Source organism: Periplaneta americana, chromosome 7, assembly GCF_040183065.1.
Source record: "Periplaneta americana isolate PAMFEO1 chromosome 7, P.americana_PAMFEO1_priV1, whole genome shotgun sequence".
Lineage (NCBI taxonomy): Eukaryota > Metazoa > Arthropoda > Insecta > Blattodea > Blattidae > Periplaneta > Periplaneta americana.
Window position 1 is genome coordinate 3,654,361 of NC_091123.1, and position 26,027 is coordinate 3,680,387.

The window sequence follows — 26,027 nt, forward strand, 5'->3', positions numbered from 1 at the left end:
TATTTCAAAATCTTAGAGGAGCGGAAAATAAATGAATCTATTTCAAATTACTTCGAATGCTATAGCAGCCTAACCAGATTGTGTACATGTATCAAGATAGAAATTACTACTATAACTACAGTGTGTAACAAAAGTTTCTGTACAGTGAAAATTTTAGTTTTTTTTTCTTCATAATATTTGATGGTAAATATCACATTTTCAGCCAAATTACTAATAAAGGATTGCATCACACCACAATTAAGTAGTACCAACTCCTACACCATAAAATTTGGTCATGGTTCCTGAGAAAATGGAAACTAAATAAGAGAATAATTTTAACGTACTGTTACAGAAACTTTTGTTACACTCTGTACATGAAGACTTCTACAGGATGTGCCATAGAAACGCGAGATTTTTAAATATTGAAATGAAACTTAAAATATTGTACTAAACTAAATTTTATTATATGAAAATATAGAATATATTATACCATTTGGATGTAACCACTACATCTTGAAAATGGCATCATTCAAATGTCCTCCAACGTGCATACATTCCTGTAATCGCTCTTTGAAGTTTGTTGTTAGACTTTGCAACATTTCGAATATGCTCTCTGAAATTTCTTCACGAATTGTTGTGTTTTAGGACAAGAGAACGTTTGAAAATATTATTAATAGTATTAATTACATAATTAGGCAATTTAATTTTGTATAAATATCTTTCTCTTCTTCATTGTTTAAGCGATACGGATTTATTGTAAAGGCAAATAATTTTGCTGCGGACATGATTTTTCCGAAACACCCTGTATAATTTTTGTTTTTTTTTTTTACTGATCAAATATAAAATTTACTAACGACAACATTTAAATAGTTATGTGAACATAAGAATGATGAATTTTTTCAAATTTTGGCTGTAGCCGTGGAAAAATATTTCTGAACTTCTCACAAATCAAGATTTAGCGTGATGGAAACATGTTTAACTATTACAAATTCCATCGGAAGCCAGAGTATAACTTAGTTTATGATTACTGATAGTATCAAAACTTATAGTCTAGTACAGAGGATTTTAAATTAAGAAAAATGTATTGGGCATAGAGGGGTATTCCATCAAATGACCAGCCATAGAAACTCCTAGCTTCTACGGTGTACCAGACAAGGCCTGTAAAAACAAATGCCTTTATCTTAACCTCGAACCATTTATAGTGATTAAAACATAAGAAAATTATTAGTAATTTCGCCGGTAGTCATGGTAACGAGATGCTTTAATGTCGTCAAGATTTATATTAGCAGCAAAAGATTGCAAAACTTACGGAGATGAAATAAATTCTGTCGGTTGCTATGGAGACGATATTGTAAAAAATTAAATTATAATGAACAATATTAATCCACCAAAGATTTGCTGTACACCACTAAACTGTACGCATTTTATAGTTCTTGTGATCATTAAATTAATAACAATCAATGGGCCATCTTTACAAAATAGGAGGCTTTGACGATTTATGTAAGATGAAAATTTAGTAATTTATAATTTCAAAGTCTGATGTTCTCTTGTTTTACAAATTGTCAAAGCCTGCTAATCTCTAAACGTGGCCCACTGAATAACTTCGTATTTTTTGTTTACACAGGTTTCTTACCGCAATGTTAAATCCGTATGTATTATACCGAGGAAAAAAACACGATATATTGCGCTACTATTGCTTAAATATGTTTGTTGTACGTTACAGAGTTTGTAAAACTAGGCTTTGATAAAGTATGTCAAAGTCTTCATAAAACAAATGACACCTATAGGTATAACTAACAATTCTTGATGATATATTTCTTGCAGGAGGCTTTGTTTCTGTGAATATGTGATGGCAACGTTACAAACGTTGAGATGGAAGTCGTGATAGTACGAAATTATATTTCCGAAATGGGGTTGTCAAGGAAACGCTTTAAAGATTCAAAGCCTCGTAGAATGAATTATTAAAGAGCAATTTTGTAGAAGGCTTTGTTTCTGTCATTATTATGGTTGCTGTGACATTCTAAACATGTTTGATAACATAATTTAGGATATAAATTTCAATAGGTTTGATTTTATACTAGATTTATGTTTATAAGGAAAGTAATCAAAGATTTTTAGCAACACACTTTCTTAATAGCTTCCCGGTAAGAAGCAGGGGTAGTTTTATTTAGATAAGATGTAGATTTTACTTCTGACTCCAAAATCTACATATATAATTTGAACTGGTAATGGAAATTACGGGAAAACGGCTGAACGGATTTTAATGAATGACCCGTCATTTTGAAGCTTTGCATCCAAGGATTTTAAGAAAAATAGTAACTTTCAGTGAAGCGTTAGTTTTCCCACATAATTTTCCTATTTTCCAAAATCCATCTTTCGTCAGTTTTCAGAACTAACTGCATTTCAGTATAAAACAAAACACACACTACAATAAACAATAGGCTATTACACGAAGGCCATGACCTGCAGGATTGCTGACATATTTAGAGCTCAAATTCAATTGGTTATTAAAAACTTCAAGACTTACTAAAAATAATTTACAAGTCTGATTCTGCGGTGTGTAATTTTCTGAGTACAGCTGTGTATTGCATATTAAAAACTACGAAACTTGAGGTGGTTTGATGACATTATTACCATTAGAAATGAAATATTATTATAGTTAATGCCATGAAGTGACTATTTTTCATTAATTATACATATTAATGCTATATTGATGATACGAAAGTGAAACGTTTTGGGGTTATGTAAGTAGATGTAGAGAATATGTTAAATTAAATCTTCATTTCCATAATTTAATGAGTGCCGGCTATTATATATATATATATATATATATATATATATATATATAACTACAAAACTTACGTAAGATAATATTATTAAAAATCAAATATTTTTATAGTTATTAATCAAGTGGGGTTGGGTCTTTTTCATATACTTAATGGCGGTGTAGTGTAGATATTTATATGCGTCATTCTCTTCAGTATTGGCTCGAGAGAGCGAAAAAATTACAGTTCCTAAGGGAAGATCAAAAGGTATTACTTACTGATAAAATAAGAGGCCTACAAAATTTTGTAGTCTCCCGATCATTTCAGCAAGATCTCTTAGCAGGATAAAATGATTTTACCCTCTACATTTCAAGCTCTACATGCAGCAGCTATACCAAGATGCTATGTCTATTGTTCACACATTAAAAACCCGCTGATCGTCCTGACATTGTTACTTGTGTTTTCGCGTTGAAACTCAAAAACTGAAGGTGGATTAGGTTCAAGAAAAAGTATTTGGCATAAAAAACATTCAGAGGGAGTATCTTTCATTATTATGGAAGCAAATAACTTTCAGAATGTCTGGTATTCTTCATTGAAAATAAATCTGAAAAATGTTTATTTGAACGTCTAATGAACTCAGTTTGCAGCATTTGCTGTACAAGCTACTAGTATGCTTTTAATTTTGAAATTTTCTTTGCTTTTAGATGATAAAGGAGTGAAAATATATGTGGTTTTTGATGCCAAGAATTCGGTGATACCCATTTCAACGGCTTCCAAGTTTTGGAAATTTCTCCAAAGCAGGAAGAGGGCCATGGTTCGAAACAGATCGTAATCTAAAGGTGCAAAATCAGGGCTATATACCAGGTGTGGCAGCGGATCGATTCCTCATAATTCCTGGATTTTTTCCATGGTTTTTCAAGCGACATATGGTCTCACATTGACCTGTTACAAGAAAATTCTATTTCTATTACCTAATGCCGGGTAACCTCTCTCTCAAAACTTCATGAACTCGTTCTAGCTGTTGAGAATAAAGATCCACATCGAGTACACTTCTGTTTGGAATGAACTCCCTGTGAATCACACCTTCAAAATGCCACCAGACACATAACATTACTTTGAGACCGAAACGATTTTGTTTAATGGTATATGTACGTGAACGACCACAAATATTATCAGAAAACACAGGCTCTAAATTTCTAAAATTTTATAAGAAAATGAACTCACAATTGGACAAAAATTACAAGGTACCACAACAAGACTTACTAGAACTTAAATACCCGATAAAAATATAAAAGAGGTTACTAATAATATTTTTCAAACCAGTTTTATCAAAGTATGAAAAAAAAAATCCTGTAGTTACATCATTTGTTAACCATAACATTGTTATGGTTTCTCTGACATCTTTAATATTTTTTTCTGCATGTAATAAACACTTATTTCTGAAATGTAGACTACTATCAGACATGTAGGATTATTTATTTTAATACAATAATTTTTTATTTGTCCTATATAAAATATATTAAAATTTACATAACGTTTTCTGACATAATTTTTCTATTTTCAAAGAAATGGGCATTATTGTAGTCTGCATTTTGCATAAATACATGTTAAATCAGTGTACAAAATTTCAGAATTCTATCGCTAATGGTTATGGAGTTATGAAATAATATGTGTGTTCGAAAATTCTCAAATTTTGAAAAATTTAGTTTAAATTAAAAACTGAATTCTACACAACATTATTAGTAACCTTTTTTAAACTTTTATCAGATATTTAAGTTCCAATAAGTCTTGTTGTGGTACCTTGTAATTTTTGTCCAATTGTGAGCTCATTTCGTTATAACATTTTAGAAATTTAGAGCCCAAATTTTCTGATAATATTTGTGGTCGTTCACGTACATATACCCGTAACGACGACTTTGGCTAGTTGACGGGCAACGAACCACTGTTTTGAGATATCAGGACGGCAGTAATATACTAATTCTTCTGATAAAATATCATCCTTGGGATTAGCGATAAGATGAAGACAAATATCCACTCTGCGTTGAGCCTGTTCAGGTGTCAATTCATGAGGTACAGATCTTCAACTTCTGTAAGATTTTATGTCTAAATGTGGCGATGTATTGTACCTTTTGAATGTCTCCTTGTCCAGTTTTAAAACTATGGAACCATCGTTGTCTTATACGCTCACTAAAGACACCTTCACCCTCGATTTCACATATACTTCGAACCACGATAACAGTTTTATAATATTGTTTTCAGTACTGCTTTAGAAGGGCTGTAGTCTCAAAATAAAAACTACAGTTAATAAATTTTTTATTTCTATACTATACAATACATGAAGACAACAAAAAATAATTAAAAATGAAAGGAATATTATGACTCTATTAAATTTAATACACATCGTTGCCATATTGCTGAACATTAAATGTCAATTTTTGAGAAAAGTAATCTTCAAATCCAAATGCTTAAGAAAGTTTTCCAACTGAAGTCTGGGAAAATAAAAAAGCGATGTGCCATTCCCGTGTGCAAATTATGAACCATTCTATATACGTATATTCATAAGGAAGTAACAGGCAAAATATTATTACATTTAATAGCCTATTTTTAACCAATCCTGCTAGTAGTATGAAAGAATTATTTGTTTTAATAAATGCTATTCCCTCATAACTTTTAGCCTTTTTTGAAGAAAATTTAATATGCGTAATATCTGAAAACTTTTCTTCGATCTAAAAGAAACCATATTTTTCTACGTAAAAGGTTTTTGAAATTGTGTATGTTCAAAATGTTTATATCGCAATTTGTATCAACCTGTTATTAAAATAAATTTTTCGAGATTTTAGATTTTAAATATTTTTTTTTTTGTAATTCTTTTCTGCCCCAAAGGTAACATTCATACAAACAAACCCTTGCTATATGGTTAGAATATCTAATACCTAACAGCTTTTGCAATTAACTTTAATGAGTAAACAAATCCCGAACGCGTTATAAATAGAGAAAAAAATATTAAATGATTTAATACAAAACCAATAATGTTGCAGCAAAATTTGAAAAATTTAAGAAGATTTAACAGGGCAATAGATGAGTTTAATACAATATTATTTTCTATATCAATAGATGTCGGTTAATAAAATGAATATGATAAATGTAAAATTATAGAAGGAAATGGCTTATCAATACAAATACGAAGGTTTATGAATGGTTTCCAAGACAACCTTAAATTTATAGAAATATTGTCTTTACCTGAAGATTGGACGAAAAAAGAAATTCTGTTAGTATCGCTATATAGAAAACCATTCTTCTATGCGTAAAATGAACAATGCTTTATATTTTATTATTTGCTTTATAAGAAAAAATTAAAGGAATGTTTCTTTAGTTTATTACGATACTAGCTTGGAAGATGCTTTTCACAAAATCGAGGAAAAAAAAAAAAAAGGAGAGCGAGTTTTTCAATTTTCGAGATCTTGTAATGCACTTCATAAACGTGTATTAGGCCTATACAACATTTTTTGCATGATCATATTTCTAAATTGCAAATGCAATATATTTTGCATTGAAAATTTAGAGTAATATTATTCCAAAGCCTTCTGAAAACTGCACTGTAATGGTAACTAAGTAACGGTAATTGCACTATGTTGGGTCTATTTCAGTACATTTTTATGTTAAGAAGAATGGTTTCCCTAGCAACGAGTTTTTCTGTGCGGGAATTCTAATTTTCAAGGCCTAACAACAATAGCAATAAATACAGAAAAAAAAAACACACACGTTCGTGCAAAAAGAATATTTTTACTCGTACAAGAAACAACTATGTAATGAATAAACAACGAAATTCTTATAATATTGATTATCAGGGAACGGATTTATATGGACTAAAAATATATGAAATATGTAAATATATATGTAGTTATTTTTACCAAAATATGGAATTAAATATGGATTTTTACCAAAATATGGAATTAAATATGGACTTAAAATTATAAAAAAATGACTATGTACGTTAAATATTGGTACATTTTAATCAAACTAAACAAAAAATATAATGGACGTACCTTATCTTCCAATGTAGTTTCAACAAAACACAATTTTTATTGTCTGTTACCATAACAATAGGTTACAAACATTTCTTTCAAGTGCTGAAAAGTGAATCTTCTTCTATTGTCTCTGAGGATAGATTTATACTGACTAAAAGAGCGTTCGACGTCACAAGAAGTAACTGGTACATAATTCAATTTCACAATGTCTGCTGGGGATAAGTCCAAGTTAATCTTCACTGTTGATTCACCACTCATCACAGCAACAACCTTTTGTAGTTCTTCATATCCAGGGTTTTTTGAAAGTACAGTGTCCACCTTAGCTCTTACTGCATCTGCAACTTTACCTCTACCACGATTCAGTTGTTCCACAGTACTATTTATAATTTCAAAACTTTCAGATAGTGAAAGGTGCCTATTTTGGAGACTTTTGAGCGTTTTTATGATGCATGAAAATGTATGCTGAATGTGAGCTAAGTCATTCTTCACACTTATGTCACAGGTAACTGTTTTCGCAGTATCAATTGAGACTGCATCTTCAGAGTCCAATGCAAGGAGAACATTGTTAATAGAGTCTATATGTTCGGCATAATATTCAACTGCTTCTAGCCATGTACCCCATCTAGTTAAAATTGGCTTTGGTGGCAATGGAATTTCAGGGTACATTTCTTTCAACACGTTAACTCTACTGGGAGCTTTGAGAAATACTTTTTTCACTGATGAAATCAACAAATCTACTTTAGGGAAATTGTCTCTGACCACTTCTGCCACACGATGAAATGCATGCGCCACACAAGTAAAATGAGTCAATTTAGGATATACAACAGATAATGCTTGTCCAGCTTTGACCATATAAGGGGCAGCATCGCTAATAAAGAATAACACATTATCGTACATAATACCCTTTGGCCACAGGATACCCATAGCTTCGTTGAACAGTTTAACTATAGTTTTGTTATTGCACTTTTCTAGAACATCACAATGTAAAAGAATTCGTTCAGAATATTGTTCACTTAACAAACCGATAACTACATTACCAACAAGTCTACCTTCTTTGTCGGGAGTCTCATCAATGGAAACCCAAATTGAACTATCTTTAATTTCATCTCTTATCTTCTGTATTGTCTCATCGTAGATGGATGGAGCATACGTCTTCCTAAGTGTTGACTCATCCGGGATTGTATGTTGAGTATATTTTTCAAGGAATTCCCTGAAGACCTTATTCTTTACTTTGTAGAGAGGAATATCAGCAGAGATGAGAGAACGGCACAGGTCGATGTTAAACTCAGATCTTACATTCGATGTTGTTGGTTGTGTTAAAAACAATTGTCTCTGCTTGGAATTTAGTTGTTTGTTGGCCTGATGTTTACTAGTTGTAATGTGTTGTTGCACCAGGAACTTTTGTGTAGATGATACTGCACACTGACACAAATTACAAAATAATATTTTATTGTCAGTTGATAAACCATCTTCTTTAAATTCTGAAATGTAACTTGTTAGTTTTGATTTTAAATTGACTGAATGACGTACTTTTGGCATATTTACCGTCTTTATAGTATGATTTACAAAACTGAACCTATGTGTACTCTGACTGGCATTTAACTGTTGAGCTGCACAACTGAAGTCTGTTAAAAATTTTAAATTAAATTAATACAGTTTTGTAACTTACTTTCCCATTGTTGATAGGACTGCTAATTTTCAAATAACTCTGATGTTAAAGGGATTACTGAACATGTGTTTAAATCTCTATTGTTGAAATGTATTTTTAAAAGTTAATGGAATTTTGTTTTGTTTTATTGTTAAACCTAATATAATATGGACTGTTTTATATGAAATATGGAAAATATATGGAAATTAACGAAAATATGTACTAAACTCTAAAATATGGAAAAATATGGAAAATAAAAGTAGGATTTTTCAACCCTACACATTGTGAAACATAAAGATAATGCAAAATATAAATTATATTAGCTTTATAAGTAAATATGTATTTACATATAAATCCTTTCCCTGTTGATTATTAAAAAAAACAAAAGACAATCGTAAACAAAATAAGTTACAGTGAAAAGAAAAAAATATATATATTATGTTCCACAATAAAAAGGGTCACTAGCTCCATGGAAATATTTTACTAGACGACCAATTTTCGACAGAAGAGTTCAATTTTCACATTTTCTGTTTTCACAGCATGCATTGATTACTGTATATTCTTTCTGAACAACTAGAAATATTTAGTAGTTCAATATTGACGAACAAAAAATCGGAAAAACATTTTTATTAGAGCAATGCATTATTTGAAAAAGGGAACTTTTTTTCCATAATGCAATGAGCAATCTTTTGTGATAGCAAGGTTATTTCTTTTCCTGAATTTTTTATTAGTAATTTACATGATGTTAATTTTAGTTTAATATGTTACTTTATGTTTTGTGGCTATAGTTCAGTTCGTGAATTTTCCTAACCTGCTGCACGTGCAATTTTATTTCAAGGTTTTTTTACTATAATAAATTTTAATTCTTTATCAATTATTTATAATATTATTATCAATATTTATGTTAAAATACATTTATAACTTTCGGACATTGTCTAATTTAAAAAATAAATTAAAATTGCACTTTTTCAATTCAGATTCCTTGCAGTTATAAGCCCTTTTCTCTGCGATAGTTTTGTAAAAATATAGGCTATATATTTCTTTCCTTCATTTCCCCTTTAATTTTCGTATTTTCTTTTTTATTATTATTTTATTACATTCCATTTTGATATATTCTTCCTTACGTTTTCTATATTAACTATTTGTACTAAATGAGTTGCTTTTACTATATTCCAATGTATTTTACTTTTTTTTAATGGTATTATTTTCATGTTGTTTAGTGTTGATTTTATTATGCTATTATTATTATTTTTTTGTAATATGTTGGTATTCTGTTCTTTAACTTTTTGTTAAATTGTAACTGCTTGTATACTTTGTGACCTGGTAGAGTGTAAGAGAAGGCCCTACGGCCTTAACTCTGCGAGTATAAATAAAGAATTATTATTAATATTATTATTATTATTAATATTATTATTATTATTTGATTGATAAACTTCAAAATTAAGATATCAAACTCAGATTGTTTTGTGCAATTACTAACTTATACTTTTGCAATTTTCCTTTCGGAAGGTAGTGTCTTTCCATTTCTCTATATAGGCTTCTTAAGTTCTTGTTGCATAAGAATTTCAATTTTACAGATGATTTCAGCATTAAATTCTGAATAAATTTAGTCTTTTTTAAATTATGTTTTAATTAATATTGGATGAATGTAAAGAACTTTAATATTACAAAATTTTTAACTCTATTTATTAAAAAGAGTGATTTTAAGAGTATATTTTAAAAGTTCAGTAACTCTTTACTGGATTAAGATAGAAGTTTTCTGTAAAACACTATAGATTTAGCATAAAAATCGTCTTGAGATTACAGCTACCAAGAATGAATTTGGATTTTCTTCACTGCAAGGCCCCTTTTCCTGTGGAACATCACAATTAATACGTAGCATCTACACTATAATATATATTGTCTTACGTAAAAATCCGATGGCATTCATTATACATTTAAAGTAGAAGGGAACAAATGAAGGCGAGATTTAAACAAGAAAGAAGAATTAGAAACAAATGACATAAGAACTTCATGTTTTGTACTAGTATGGACTTAGTACTTTACCCACAATAAATAGACCCAAAATAAAAATGAGAAAACAAGTTCTTACCAACTTTATGAAATAAAAATAGAATTTTCTAATGTATGAAAATAATACAAAAGAAAATGTGGGTCATGGAGTAAATATCCTGAGAATTTATACAGAGAGCAAACACGTGGAAAAATTGAAATGGTTTGAAACCACAAAAGACGTTTCCGGCGACCATGTTGAAAATTATCTCTAGGAGAGTACACTGCCCCTATAAGCGAGATAGACTGCTTTTACCACCCACAAAGTTTCCAGTTCGAAAGACTCACAACACCTTCCTCATCCCATTCGCTTAATTGCCTCAACCCCCTCGTAGGGGTGTCTGACACACTTTAAGGTTTACAAGATATTTCCCACAATCCTTAGAGTGTTGCAATAATCTTGCAACACTGTGTGGAATTCATTGTAGTACATTCTTTTGTTAAACAGTTATCCTGTAGTTGTAATATTTATTCTGAAATTTGTTAAATTTTAATTGAGACGAAAACATTTTATTTACATATTTAATTGCTATAAGATATATAATTATTTATTCATTCCTCACGTAAACATTAGTTATATACTTAAATTATTAAAAAAATTCCATGAAAAGCAATACATTTATATATCATTAACTTTATTGTACTAATTCAAAAATATCTATTTAAATACTGTATTTCTCATTTTGTTCTATTCAATAAATAACTACATATAATTTCACATCCCCCCTCCCAATTTCATTTTTGTATCGATACAATATTTTAATAATCCTTCGCTAAAGTTACCATTTATATAAACAAAAAAAAAGTACATTTCATTTCCTAACCAAATAACAGTAAACTCTTCCAATAAAATGTTAAAAAAAAAAATAAAAATAAATCAGCAATCAATTTATATTTCCTTAGAATCATATTCTTCTGAAATATAATACGGCAAATATATACATTATTCTACCTAGAAATGTGTGGTATTTAATGTAAAATTTGTGAGCCAAAGATTAAAAAAAAATGAAAATACATCTAGACTGAAAAGAAATTATACCACACATTTCTATCCAGTACAAACACGTTTAAGACTGCAGTTCACTATGTAAATGAATAACGTACAAGAGAAATAATAATTGACTATCAAACTTTTCTCCTTTTAGCGACACTGGTTTCCATAGATACCACATTTCTCTTAAAACATCTGAATAACTTAATTGCATGTAGTTTATTGACTTTTACAAGGATTTGTGATAATAATATGACAATACGGCCCAAATTTTAAGCAATAAATTATAAAATTCAGGCTTTATGAGACCCTAAAATTCATTTATTTCTTTTTAGGAAAATGTGCATCGAATAACAGTCGGTAAGAAAAATGATAGCAACAAAACAATTGACTTTCAATAATTTTTAGTCTTACAGACTAATTTGTTTCAGTGATTTCTTGTAAATTCAAAATGCACAAAACTTAATTTATTGACCTTCAAAGTGAACTATGGTAATTAACAAATTTGTATATTAAAGAGCTTAGAATTTATGTATTACTTTTGCAATGAGTAACAAAAGACTGTGGAAATTAGAAACATCTGACTAACAAACATTTTAAATCATCTGTCACGCTGGTTGCCATGGACACCACAATTTTTTTTAAGAACCTGACTGCAATATAAATTGTATCGATTTTTAAGGAGATGTGTGGTATTTATTTTAACAAGTGTGAATCACTGTTTTAAAATTTAGTATAGATAAATTCAAGCTAATCCCACAAGCAAATTAAAAGTTGCACGTGCTAAAATAAAAGTAAATTCAATGACGCCAAGCAAATCTGAAGGGTTTACTATGATTTATAAGTTTTTACAGGGTGTTAAATAATAGTAATAGATAGTTACATGTGGCCGCAGATTTGTGGCGCTATCCCGTCAGCTGTCATGGCCAATTCGACATCTGCTGCTATTTTTGTTGTTGTTGTTTTGGATGTTATTGTTGTTTTCGTCGATGTTGTAGCCCCTTCCTTTTCTCTGGGGGCTCCTCATGGTTCACCAAGCCCACTAAACAATGCACTTTCACCAAGATATGACCAACACTATAAAAAAAATTTTCAACACCACGCGGCGAAGAGAGGTAAAGGGGCACAGGACAACTTTTGAGCCTAGGAAATTAAATATATTTTTAACGCAGCTTTTCTCACACACTAAGCACTTTAACCCCCCCTTTTATTTAAAGCACTTTAACACTTTTTTTAGAGGGGCACAGAAAGTCCACTTTTTTTTTTTGTTATGAAACGGGCGGGGGGACCCAACACATTTTACACCGGGCCCCCACAGGGAAGAGATGTCAGTAGCACCGACACGGTACAGGTAGCCTCATGGTCCTCGTGGTCGTGCATCGCGCGGATGGACGGACTCTCTGCAGGCGCGTGTGGTTCCAGGCGGCACTGGTTCAACACGACGCTCCACGACGATGCCGGCTGTGCACTGCGGCGTCGCGCAGAGATGGACCAACGCCGTCCCGTTCAAGGCCGCCGTGCCCCCCATACACCCCTACTACGTCCACTCATTCTAGAAGTCTAGCCCTGCGTAGGTTGTGCGAAACACGTGGGGACTAGAGGCAGCGTTTACTTGGGCTTAAACATTATAATACACACCCGATTACCTGTAATTCATATACATGGAGAGTAATATCTTCCTTGTACGTTTCACAGTGCAGATTTTAAAGGAAAAATGTTCAGGAACTAAGAATGCATCGAAAATCGACAACTAATTCATTTTCTTAATTAAAAACATAGCAAATAACTATATAAATTTATAAAATGTAACTTCATTTGTTTCGTTAAATATTTCACATTTATTTCTTCTGCAGTCATTTTTTTCTTTTATGTTGTTACTTGGCAACGAGTTTCATGGGCCCGTGGCACAAATAAGACAATATTACTTAAAGTACGTTTTTTCTTAACCATTTTTTTCAACGAAATTTCAAACCATGTTTACTATGTAAAAGACTAACACAATCCAAATTTTAAACTCTCAAATATATTTTTTTTCTAGTCTCTTTATAAACATCTTCATACCCAACTTTTTACTAGAAGATCTCAATTTTTAAGCTTCCTTTTTTTTTTTTCATTTTATGAAATATCTTATTTATTCGCTTTCAATTTTTTTTTCAAATTTTCAAAATGTAATTTTTTCTGTGATTCATAAAAACAATATCTATACTAATAATAAATCTATAGCCAAAATTTTTCTGGTAATTTTCGATTTTCGAAAAATAATTGGTGTTAACATGTATAATTAACCATCCTGAAACCGAAAATCACTTTTTTGATATTTTTCTTTGAACAGTATGTCTGTTTGTATGTCTGTCTGTCTGTCTGTCTGGATGTTTGTTACCTTTTCACGCGATAATGGCTGAACGCATTGCGATCAAAATTGGAATATAAATTAAGTTCGTTGTAACTTAGATTTTAGGCTATATGGCATTCAAAATACATTATTTAAAAGGGGAGTTATAAGGGGGCCTGAATTAAATAAATCCAAATATCTCTCCTATTATAAATTTTCATGAAAAATACCACATAACGAAAGTTTCTTTAAAAATAATTTCCGATTAGTTTTATTCCATGCAAAATTTTGATAGAACTGATATTTAATGAGATAAATGAGTTTAAAAATTAAAATAACTGTCATCTAAGGCCGTGTAATGAATTAAAAAACAAATGACTTCGTCTATAAGGGGCCTTGGACAGCAACAATCGAAAGCTATGAAAGATAGCCTACAGATAATGTTTCTGCGTTTCTATGAAGTAATATCGGAAGCTAAATTAACAGATTTGTATAATTAATTATTATTTCACCATTGGAAAGTGTAGTTTCTCTAGATGGACATAATGCTATAATGTTATTACAGTAACTTCTGAGTGAATCGAGGACAGGTAAGATTAAAATAGCTTCTCATGCACAGAAAACTTGATAGGTTTTCGTTTCCTGTATTTCCTAAAATAATTTTTATGACCAAATGAGTGTCTCTGGATCAAAATGATCGCATTTTAATTTTTTAAATACAATTTATATTAAATAACATAACAACCGATTTATCCTTCTATCAAACACAAGTGTTCCCTGGATCAAATGTCCTATTTTAATTATGTAATTACTTTATATTTATTTCTAACGGGTGCAGCGGAGCGCACGGGTACGGCTAGTAACTAAATAAAATTATAAAATGTAACTCCATTTGTTTCATTCAATACTTCACATTTATTTCTTCTACGGTCAAGTTTTTCTTTTATGTTATACTTGACGAGTTTCATGGGGCCGTGGCACAAATAAGACAATATTACCTAAAGAACTTTTTTCTAAATCATTTTTTTCAACAAAATTTGAAAGCACGTTTACTATGTAAAGGACTAAAACAATCCAAATTTTAAACTCTCAAATATTTTTCAATTTTTATCTTTTTAATTCTGTTCATAAATATATTCATACCGTACTTTTAGTATCTCAATTCTTAAGCTTCCTATTTTTTATATTTGCTTTCAAATTTTGAAAATGTAATATTTTCTGTAATTCATAAAAACAATATTGATAAAATAAACTAGCAGCGTTTCCTACAAAATAAATGCATAATAAAATTGCAGCTACCTTATAAATACTTGCAGTAAACTTTCATCCATACTCATTAATATTTGGCGTAAAAAATTTGGTGTTGATTCAAGAAAATAAAACTTATTAAAAATGAATGTTTATTTATGTACAACGCATACCTATTAAAATTCTCCTATGCAACATTCATCTAGTAACTTCAGGGAGCCAACTTTAGAAGATAAATTTACTAGATTTGTAATCAGACATTTGTAAAAAAGAATTCTTTGATGAAAAAATAATTTTGACAGATCATTAAATGTCGCGCCTCCTTACAGCCTTAATTAAAACATATCTGTGATCACAATTAAACATATCGGCAATTAAATCAATGACTTTCCCAAAACACGCTATGAAATGTTTCATATAAACTTACTGGCTTTTAAGGAACCCGGAGGTTCATTGCCGCCCTCACATAAGCCCGCCATTGGTCCCTATCTTGAGCAAGATTAATCCAGTCTCTATCATAACATCCCACCTCCCTCAAATCCATTTTAATATTATCTTCCCATCTACGTCTCGGCCTCCCCAAAGGTCTTTTTCCCTCCGGCCTCCCAACTAACACTCTATATGCATTTCTGGATTCGCCCATACGTGCTACATGCCCTGCCCATCTCAAACGTCTGGATTTAATGTTCCTAATTATGTCAGGTGAAGAATACAATGCGTGCAGTTCTGCATTGTGTAACTTTCTCCATTCTCCTGTAGCTTCATCCCTCTTAGCCCCAAATATTTTCCTAAGCACCTTATTCTCAAACACCCTTAACGTATGTTCCTCTCTCAAAGTAAGAGTCCAAGTTTCACAACCATAAAGAACAACCGGTAATATAACTGTTTTATAAATTCTCGTTTCATATAAAACAATTTTTAAATTGATAAGGATGATAAACGAGGAAAATTCTATTAAACTTTTTTGTTTGAAGTGTCTCGAATTGCCGCTGAATTTAATGACATTATTTACGGTTCAAACTCTATACTGGCAAAATTGTTTTTTTTTTTTTTCGCCGCACTACAAAGCTGTCCTTTATAACGTACTTGGCAAAAAGAAAATTCACGATATGGTTATAAGAAAAGTACATCACCGAACTCGGTTCTTCAAGAAGCAGATGGGCTACTGTGTTTCAAGAGCAAGACCCTCTCGAACCCGGCTGTATTTATAGATGACTGAATCGAGATGCGAGCAAGACCGTCTTAAGAGACATGTCCGACAGGTTTGTCGTCCGGGCATCATTGACGCTGGACGAGGGCATCACCATGGATACGGCCGCTCCGACCTTGAGCACGTGGTGCCCAGCGGAGCGCGGCGCAACTGATAACGGGCAACAATGAGCCCGACACACCGTGCATAGCTCATGCAAGGATGGAACTTTTTAGCCTTATTCAAATCTGAACTTTCTGGAAATAATGATACTACAGAGATGGTGACGAACACGTTCATAGGGACGTTCAAGTTATAAGAAGACTGCTTCTAAAGGGAAAGTACTTCACAATTATTTCACATAAACACGTAATAACACCCTGTATATTTATGTTTACACACGTACATTGTACCTCGTATATAAGGCAAGCAGGTAGTAGCAGTAGCACTAGTAGCAGTAGTAACAGTAGCAGTAGTAGTAGTAGCAGAAGTAGCAGTAGCAGTAGTAGTAGCAAAAGTAGTAGTAGTAGCAGTAGTAGTATGAGTAGTAGTAGTAGTAGTAGCAGTAGTAGTAGTAGTAGCAATAGTAGTAGTAGTACTAGTAGCAATAATAGTAGTAGTAGCAATAGTAGTAGTAGCAAAAGTAGTAGTAGTAGCAATAGTAGTAGTAGTAGTAGTAGCAATAGTAGTAGTAGCAGTAGTAGTAGCAAAAGTAGTAGTAGTAGCAATAGTAGTAGTAGTAGTAGTAGCAATAATAGTAGTAGTAGTAGCAATAATAGTAGTAGTAGTAGCAATAGTAGTAGTAGTAGTAGCAATAATAGTAGTAGTAGTAGCAATAATAGTAGTAGTAGTAGCAATAGTAGTAGTAGTAGTAGAAGTAGTAGTAGTAGCAATAATAGTAGTAATAGCAATAGTAGTAGTAGTAGTAGTAGTAGTAGTAGCAGTAGTAGTAGCAATAGTAGTAGTAGCAGTAGCAGTAGTAATAGCAGTAGTAGTATGAGTAGTAGTAGTAGTAGTAGTAGTAGTAGTAGTAGCAATAGTAGTAGTAGTAGCAGTAGTAGTAGTAGTAGCAGTACGACTAGCAGTAGCAGTATGAGTAGTAGTAGTAGTAGCAGTAGTAGTAGTAGTAGCAATAATAGTAGTAGTAGCAATAATAGTAGTAGTAGCAATAATAGTAGTAGTAGTAGTAGCAGTAGTAATAGTAGCAGTAGTAGTAGTAGTAGCAATAGTAGTAGTAGTAGCAGTAGTAATAGTAGTAGTAGTAGCAATAGTAGTAGTAGTAGCAGTACGACTAGCAGTAGCAGTAGTAGTAGCAGTAATAGTAGTAGTAGCAGTAGTAGTAGCAGTAGTAGTAGTAGTAGTAGCAGTAGTAGTAGTAGCAGTAGTAGTAGTAGCAGCAGTAGCAGTGTTAGTAGTAGTAGCAGTAGTAGTAACAGTAGCAGTACGACTAGCAGTAGCAGTAGTAGTAGCAGTAGTAGTAGCAGTAGTAGTAGTTTGTTATTTCTCAGAGCCATCTTTGAATAAAGAGAATTCTGCTATAATTGGCTAACTTGTCTTTCATTTCACAACCAACTTCTACATCAAACCCCTGACATTCCAACAAGGATCCAGGTACATAAAACCTCACGGGTGTCACGTGTCATCGATACAGTCTACCACAATATTTCTGTGTCTTGCTATGTTTCTTTCACGTCTTTAGAGAGAGTGTACTGAATCATTCATTTGTTCCTTCCAGTCTTCTTTAGTTGCTAAGTAACGGGAAGAATGAAGGCGGCCTTGCATAAACTTCCGTGTCAGTTGTGAGTGCGACGGGCTGGAAGCTAAGCTAAATTAGCACGACTAATTTCGTCGCGTATGCAGGAGACATTAGTTCGTTGCTCATTGAGGACCACTGCTTGTAACTTATGGCATGATACGTCCCGTATAGTAGCTGGCACCAGGTGCTGACGGTCACAGGGCAGACAATAGAGCACGGAGAAATTTCCCTCCTTAATGAAACTGTGAAGAATGTCTCAGCTCTAGGAAAGTGAGATTCCACATAAAGGAAATTGATGATTATGTTAGGATCGTATTATGTGACGTCACCAGCCTTCAACCAGTGAATTTTACTGTATTTTTTTTTTAATTTATCTACATTTCTGTCTTCATGCTCCCCGCATTTAAATTTAACAAGGCGCAGCCTTCTCGTTAACTACTTCATAATCGCTTCCTCATTCCAGGAGGCCTAGTCTACAGACAACAATGCAATTGATAGTCGAAACGATTCACACATCAGTATGACGTCAGTGAGTTGTTTGAAATTGTAATGGATAATAATGTGTCATTCCAGAGAATTGGATTAATTTGGAAATTAATACTACAGTTAAGTACTTTAGAATTTGATTGTGTCAAATTAACTATTTCTGTTTTTACACTCCCCGCATTTATTAATAATACCCATTTTTTGTACGAATAAGTTCTTATTAAATTAAAATTGAATTTAATACGTTTTTCGTTAAGCTGTTACAAGTTAAATAACGTTTCATGTGAATATTTTATAGTCCATCTGATAGTGAAATCACAGATCTACAGCAACTGTTTTTAATACGGCCCCCTGTATAAAGTTATAAATCACTGAAATAAAGAAGCATTAATTCAAATGTTTCATTCTTTAGTTAATACTTCATCGTTATTGTGGAATTGCTTATGAATTAGCTAAAATGTAAATATGATCCTACAATAAAAATGTTTTCGTTGTCCTACAAAGCTATGGTATACTTCATGATTATATCACTTGAATATATGAATGGAGAGTATAACAAATTTTTGGAATGAAATATATTTTTATGTAAGTATTCATGCATGTATATGTACGTCGTTATGTACTTACTTTATTTACTTATTTATTTAATTATTTATTTACGCATTTATTTAATTATTTATTTACGTATTTATTTAATTATTTATTTACGTATTTATTTAATTATTTATTTACGCATTTATTTAATTATTTATTTACGCATTTATTTAATTATTTATTTACGCATTTATTTAATTATATATTTACGCATTTATTTACGTATTTATTTACGCATTTATTTAATTATTTATTTACTTATTTATTTAATTGTTTATTTATGTATTTATTTAAGTATTTATTTACGTATTTATTTAATTATTTATTTACGTATTTATTTAATTATTTATTTACGTATTTATTTAATTATTTATTTACGCATTTATTTAATTATTTATTTACGCATTTATTTAATTATTTATTTACGCATTTATTTAATTATTTATTTACGCATTTATTTAATTATTTATTTACGTATTTATTTAATTATTTATTTACGCATTTATTTAATTATTTATTTACGCATTTATTTAATTATTTATTTACGCATTTATTTAATTATTTATTTACGTATTTATTTAATTATTTATTTACGCATTTATTTAATTATTTATTTACGCATTTATTTAATTATTTATTTACGCATTTATTTAATTATTTATTTACGTATTTACTTAATTATTTATTTACGCATTTATTTAATTATTTATTTACGCATTTATTTAATTATTTATTTACGTATTTATTTAATTATTTATTTACGCATTTATTTAATTATTTATTTACGCATTTATTTAATTATTTATTTACGTATTTATTTAATTATTTATTTACTTATTCAATTGTTTATTTGTTGTTTACTTATTTAATTAGTTATTTATTTATTTGTTCACTTATTTACTCATTTATATATATATATTTATTTATTTAGTTATCTATTAATTCTTTATTAATTTATTCATTAATTTATTCTTTCACTTAACTAATGATTTATTCTTCCATTTATTCTTTTATTCAACCATTCATTTATTTGTCATTTATTCATTCATTCATTTTCATTCATCATCCATTTAATTTTCATTCAATCATTAATTTATTGTCCACACCTGTAGAGAACGGCCAGGGCGTCTGGCCGCGAAACCAGGTGGCCCGGGGTCGAATCCCGGTCGGAGCAAGTTACCTGGTTGAGATTTTTTCCGGGGTTTTCCCTCAACCCAATACGAGCAAATGTTGGGTAACTTTCGGTGCTGGACCCCGGACTCATTTCACCTGCATTATCACCTTCATTTCATTCAGACGCTAAATAACCTGAGATGTTGATACAGCGTCGTAAAATAACCCAATAAAATAAATAAAAATTGAATTTGTTTATCCATTCATTAATTCATTCTTTCAATTGTTCATCTGTCATTTCATTCATTTATTATTCTTTTATTCATTAAATTATTCTTTTGTTCATTCATTCATCCATTCATTATTTATTAATTCATTCATTTATTTTTCATTAACTAATTAATTAATTTTTCATTCATTTATTCATTCATTTTTTCATTTATTTATTTACACTGGCGTAGCACAAAATACTCAAGCAATGAAATTTAACAAAATATATAAATAAGTAAATAATAAATAAATAAATAAGTGAATAATAAATAAATCAGGAAGTGAATAAATGATTAATTAAATAAATAAGGAAATATAAGAACAAAATACTAACAAATTAGAAAATAATACCAAAATTGAGATAAAAAATGAAAATAATACTCCAATACAAGAAAGTAAAATATGGAGCTATATATCGGAATACAACATTTAGGCCTGAGTAATTCAGCAATATAATATATGTCCCATAAAAAGAACATAACTTTGTTTATGTCTGTGTTTTTTGTTCAACTTTATTATTTTCTTGGAGTCATTTTATATCTATTGTTCCATCTCTTTCTCATCTCTTGGTTCCATTTATCACTTTTTGTGTTTATTGTTTACTCCCACTTTTCCTACATACCTCATTTACTATTTCGTCTAATGGTTTTGCTTTCTTATTTTCCTCATATTATTTTTCTCTCCGTACAGAATTTACACACACACAAACTTAAAACATTTTCAATCTTATGTCTTCCTGTATTTTTTCCTACAAAGTCAAAGGAAGCCTTTAACAGAAAGAGAAACCAAATCAAAGCTGATTTCCGTGACACAATTCAGATAGCTTTGTGTTTATAAACACAATGAAAGGGACACAAACTCAGGCCTAACGTCTTTAAAGAGACGGAGAGCATAAGGAAACTTCCAAACAAAAACAATCGTTAGTTGCGACGTGCAATATGTTACAACGGTTGCCATCGTTACTGAAAGAGATCCTTAAGGTTAACAAAAGACGAGCGTTCGATCTGCTCCTTAAACTCAAGAGTTTAGAGGCAGCCAAGCACGCAAAATATCTGCGTGTGCAATTTAGACTCACAATACGACAACTTTATGCTGAAAAACCATTGTCTACGCTTTTTTATTTTCCTTGCTTTGATTATATCGAGATATTCATACAATTCTAACAAACTACTGAAAGAAATCTGCATAGTAATAGTAGTAACTAATATTTAGTGTTTATTTTCAACTGAAGAAGCTATTAAATGACGATACGTAGAAACTGCAACAATGAAGATAAAGTGGAATGAGCAATGGCTAAGGAAGCTTTTAAGGGGAGAGGATGGTATTTTTTTTAATTTTTTTCCTATTAGGTGTAAATTATTAATTTTTTGTATGTAGAGAGCCCATAGCTGTGGAAACTCAACCAAATAAAAATATTTTGAATAAAAATATTTGGGGGCCCAAATTGGGAAAAAAATATACCCAATGCAGGATTGTACTAAAAAAACCGATATATCTAAACCGTTTTTAAAGATAGATTCAAACAGTTTTTTGCAATGTATTTCCAAAAGCATGTTCTACAAACTGTCTGTAACAGAATTTTGATATTAGTTCCCTACGTTTGTAAAATAAACAATTAAAATTTAGTAACAATTTTCTGATTTCCTTTCTTGCAAACAAACGGAAGTATTTTCAAAATTAAATAAATTAACAAAATTCTGTTACAGAGAAACATTTCCTAATAGTCTAAAGAATGTGTGTTCTAAATTTCATGCATGTATCTTTAATAGTTCAGAAATTATATTCATTTTTGTCTGGCAATGTAGCAAAAACAATGAAGTTACTGGAAACCGATAAAAGTGGGTGAGTGATTTAAAAATCCATAACGCAGAAAGTTTAAAAATGGCGACTCAACATCCGATAAGGGCACAAATACCCACGAAATGTTATACAATGCATTCAACACATATCAAAGGGTATTTTAAAGAAAACAACCATTTTTTGAAAATTTAATTTACCGGAAACAACAATGAAAGTGGGCGAGTGATTTAAAAATCCATAATGTAGGAAGTTTAAAATTGGCGATCCACACATACCACAGATTATTTTAAAGAATATATATTCTTTTTTTTTTTTAATTTAGTCATTTTTCATCAAAAATACCATCCTCTCTCCTTAATAGAAGGAGCATCTGAGGATCTCTCCAAAACGAACTAAGGAAGAGACTAGTGAAGTGCTTTGTGTGGAGTGTGGCATTGTATGGGGCAGAAACATGGACATTACGACGAAGTGAAAAGAAGCGAATAGAAGCATTAAGATATGTGGATATGGAGAAGAATGGAGTGTGTGAAGTGGACAGACAGAATAAGAAATGAAGCTGTGTTGGAAAGAGTGGGTGAAGAAAGAATGATGTTGAAACTGATCAGGAAGAGAAAAAGGAATTGGCTGGATCACTGGCTGAGAAGAAACTGCCTACTGAAGGATGCACTGGAAGGAATGGTGAACGGGAGAAGAGTTCGGGGCAGAAGAAGATATCAGATGACAGACGACATTAAGATATATGGATCATATGAGGAGACAAAGAGGAAGGCAGAAAATAGGAAGGATTGGAGAATGCTGGGTTTGCAGTGAAAGGCCTGTCTTTGGGCAGAGCATTATGAATGAGCATCAACTTGCATACGGTAAAAATTCTGTTTTAAATAAATGTTTACGAAAGATTGATATACTTTCTAATTTTTTTAATGCCTTCATTCCTTTTGATCCATCAAATTATATCACACAGTTTTCCTTAAGAATTGGATTTCTGCTGTAACCCATTACACTTCAACTGTTTCTCGCTATTCATTTAAAATTGAAAAGCGTGTTTGTTCTAATAGGTATATTATCTTCGACTAAAATTTCTTGGGAGAGGATGGTAATTTTTTGGTGAAAAATGAGTAAATTTTCAAAAAAAAAAAAATTCTTTAAAAATTCTGTGATATGTGTGGAATGCATAGCATAACATTTTGTGGGTATTTGTGCCCTTATCGGATGTTGAGACGTCATTTTTAAACTTCCTGCGCTATGGATTTTTAAATCACACGCCCGCTTTTATCGGTTTCTAGTAACTTCATTTTTTTTGCTACATTGCCAGACAAAAATGGATATAATTTCTGAACTATTAAAGATACATGCATGAAATTTAGAACACACATTCTTTAGACTATTAGGAAACTTTTCTCTGTAACAGAATTTTGTTATTTGATTTAATTAAAAAAAATACGTCCGTTTGTTTGCAAGAAAGGAATTTAGAAAATTGTTATTAAATTTTAATTGTTTATTTTACAAACGTAGGGACTAATATCAAAATTATGTTAGAGACAGTTTGTAGAACATGCTTTTGGAAATACATTGCAAAAAACTGTTTGATTCTATCTTTAAAAACGGTTTAGATATATTGGTTTTAGTACAATCCTGCATTAGGTTTTTTTTTTTTTTTTTCAAATTTGGGCCCCCAAATAATTTTTATTTTTCAAAATATTTTTATTTGGTTGAGTTGATACACCTATGATCTCTTTACATACAAAAAATTAATATTTTACACCAAATACGAAAAAAGTTTAAAAAAATACCATCCTCTCCCCTTAACTTAGAGGCTCTTGAGAAGAGCACAACTACTCTATCGGCCGCAGTCAACATTATTTTGCTTATTTCTTTGCAGGATCCCCAGAAAAAAATTCTGCTAATTATATAACGAACAAACTTTGTGTAATCACTTTAAAAATCACACTTAAATTCCACTATTATCTGCATTGCATGTTAAAATAAATGAAGCACGATTCTCTTCTAGACAAATTAGTCGCCATGACAACGTCCATTACTCTCTAGCAGCGCCTTATGAAAAACAAATGCGAGTGAAGACAATCCTAAACAAACAAAGCTATTAGTTGGTACATTTATATAATCTTATTATGAGAGACAAATCGGTGATGAAACCTTGACCCATTATACGCAGAGAGAGAAACAAATGAATTTTAACTAGGCGAAGAATGAATACAGGAATGTTAATTGGTGTCTGCAAAGTTGTCGCCAAGAATTGATGTACAATTTCATGCACAGGAGCAAGAAAGGTTCATGCTGTCGACGAAACAGTTGTACCAACATTAATGGCCTTCACTCCCGCAAAGTTTGAGCTCCTAACAATCTGGCTAGATAGAACAGGTACATCCAAGAACAATTAAACTCAGCTGGTGGCCCCTGTAACTGAATATATTACGAAAACCCGTCTATTCATAGCAATGTTGTTGCTCTAAAAACTTATAAATACATTAGAAAGTTTAAATGTTGGAAATGTAATATCACTTACACAGAGTGTTCATTAAAAGTTGAGGCTATTTTCTGTATTTGATGAATGCGTTGTGTAAACAATAATTTCAGTAAAAAAATGCGAAAGAATATTTTTGAATTTAGAATGAATGCGTTAACGTGTGTTCACTTAAAAATTGTCCATCTAGAATAATTCCAGATATACAGGGGACTCGATATTGAGGAAAAAACTTCGATTTAGTTTTCGGGGTAGACGTTGAAACCAGTGCTGATTGAATTTTCAGCTTTACTGTTCCACTACCACCCCAAACTATTTAATTTAAAATAGCACCATCTATATTTAGATACATAATTTTAAAGGATATGATGAATCCTATCCCTCTACCCTAAATAATAATAATAATAATAATAATAATAATAATAATAATAATAATAATAGTAATAATAATAATAATAATTCAGTGTATCTCTTTCTGAGAGACCCAGAAACTTATCTTTCAATTAATAATACTAATAATAATAATACTAATAATAATAATAATAATAATAATAATAATAATAATTCAGTGTATCTCTTTCTGAGAGACCCAAAAACTTATCTTTAAATTAATAATAATAATAATAATAATAATAATAATAATAACAATAATAATAATAATTCAGTGTATCTCTTTCTGAGAGACCCAGAAACTTATCTTTCAATTAATAATAATAATAATAATAATAATAATAATAATAATAATAATAATAATAATAATAATAACAATAATAATTCAGTGTATCTCTTTCTGAGAGACCCAGAAACTTATCTTTCAATTAATAATAATAATAATAATAATAATAATAATAATAATAATAATAACAATAATAATTCAGTGTATCTCTTTCTGAGAGACCCAGAAACTTATCTTTCAATTAATAATACTAATAATAATAATAATAATAATAATAATAATAATAATAATAACAATAATAATTCAGTGTATCTCTTTCTGAGAGACCCAGAAACTTATCTTTCAATTAATAATACTAATAATAATAATAATAATAATAATAATAATAATAATAATAATTCAGTGTATCTCTTTCTGAGAGACCCAAAAACTTATCTTTAAATTAATAATAATAATAATAATAATAATAACAATAATAATAATAATAATAATAATAATAATAACAATAATAATAATAATAATAATAATAATAATAATAATTCAGTGTATCTCTTTCTGAGAGATCCAGAAACTTATCTTTCAATTAATAATACTAATAATAATAATAATAATAATAAT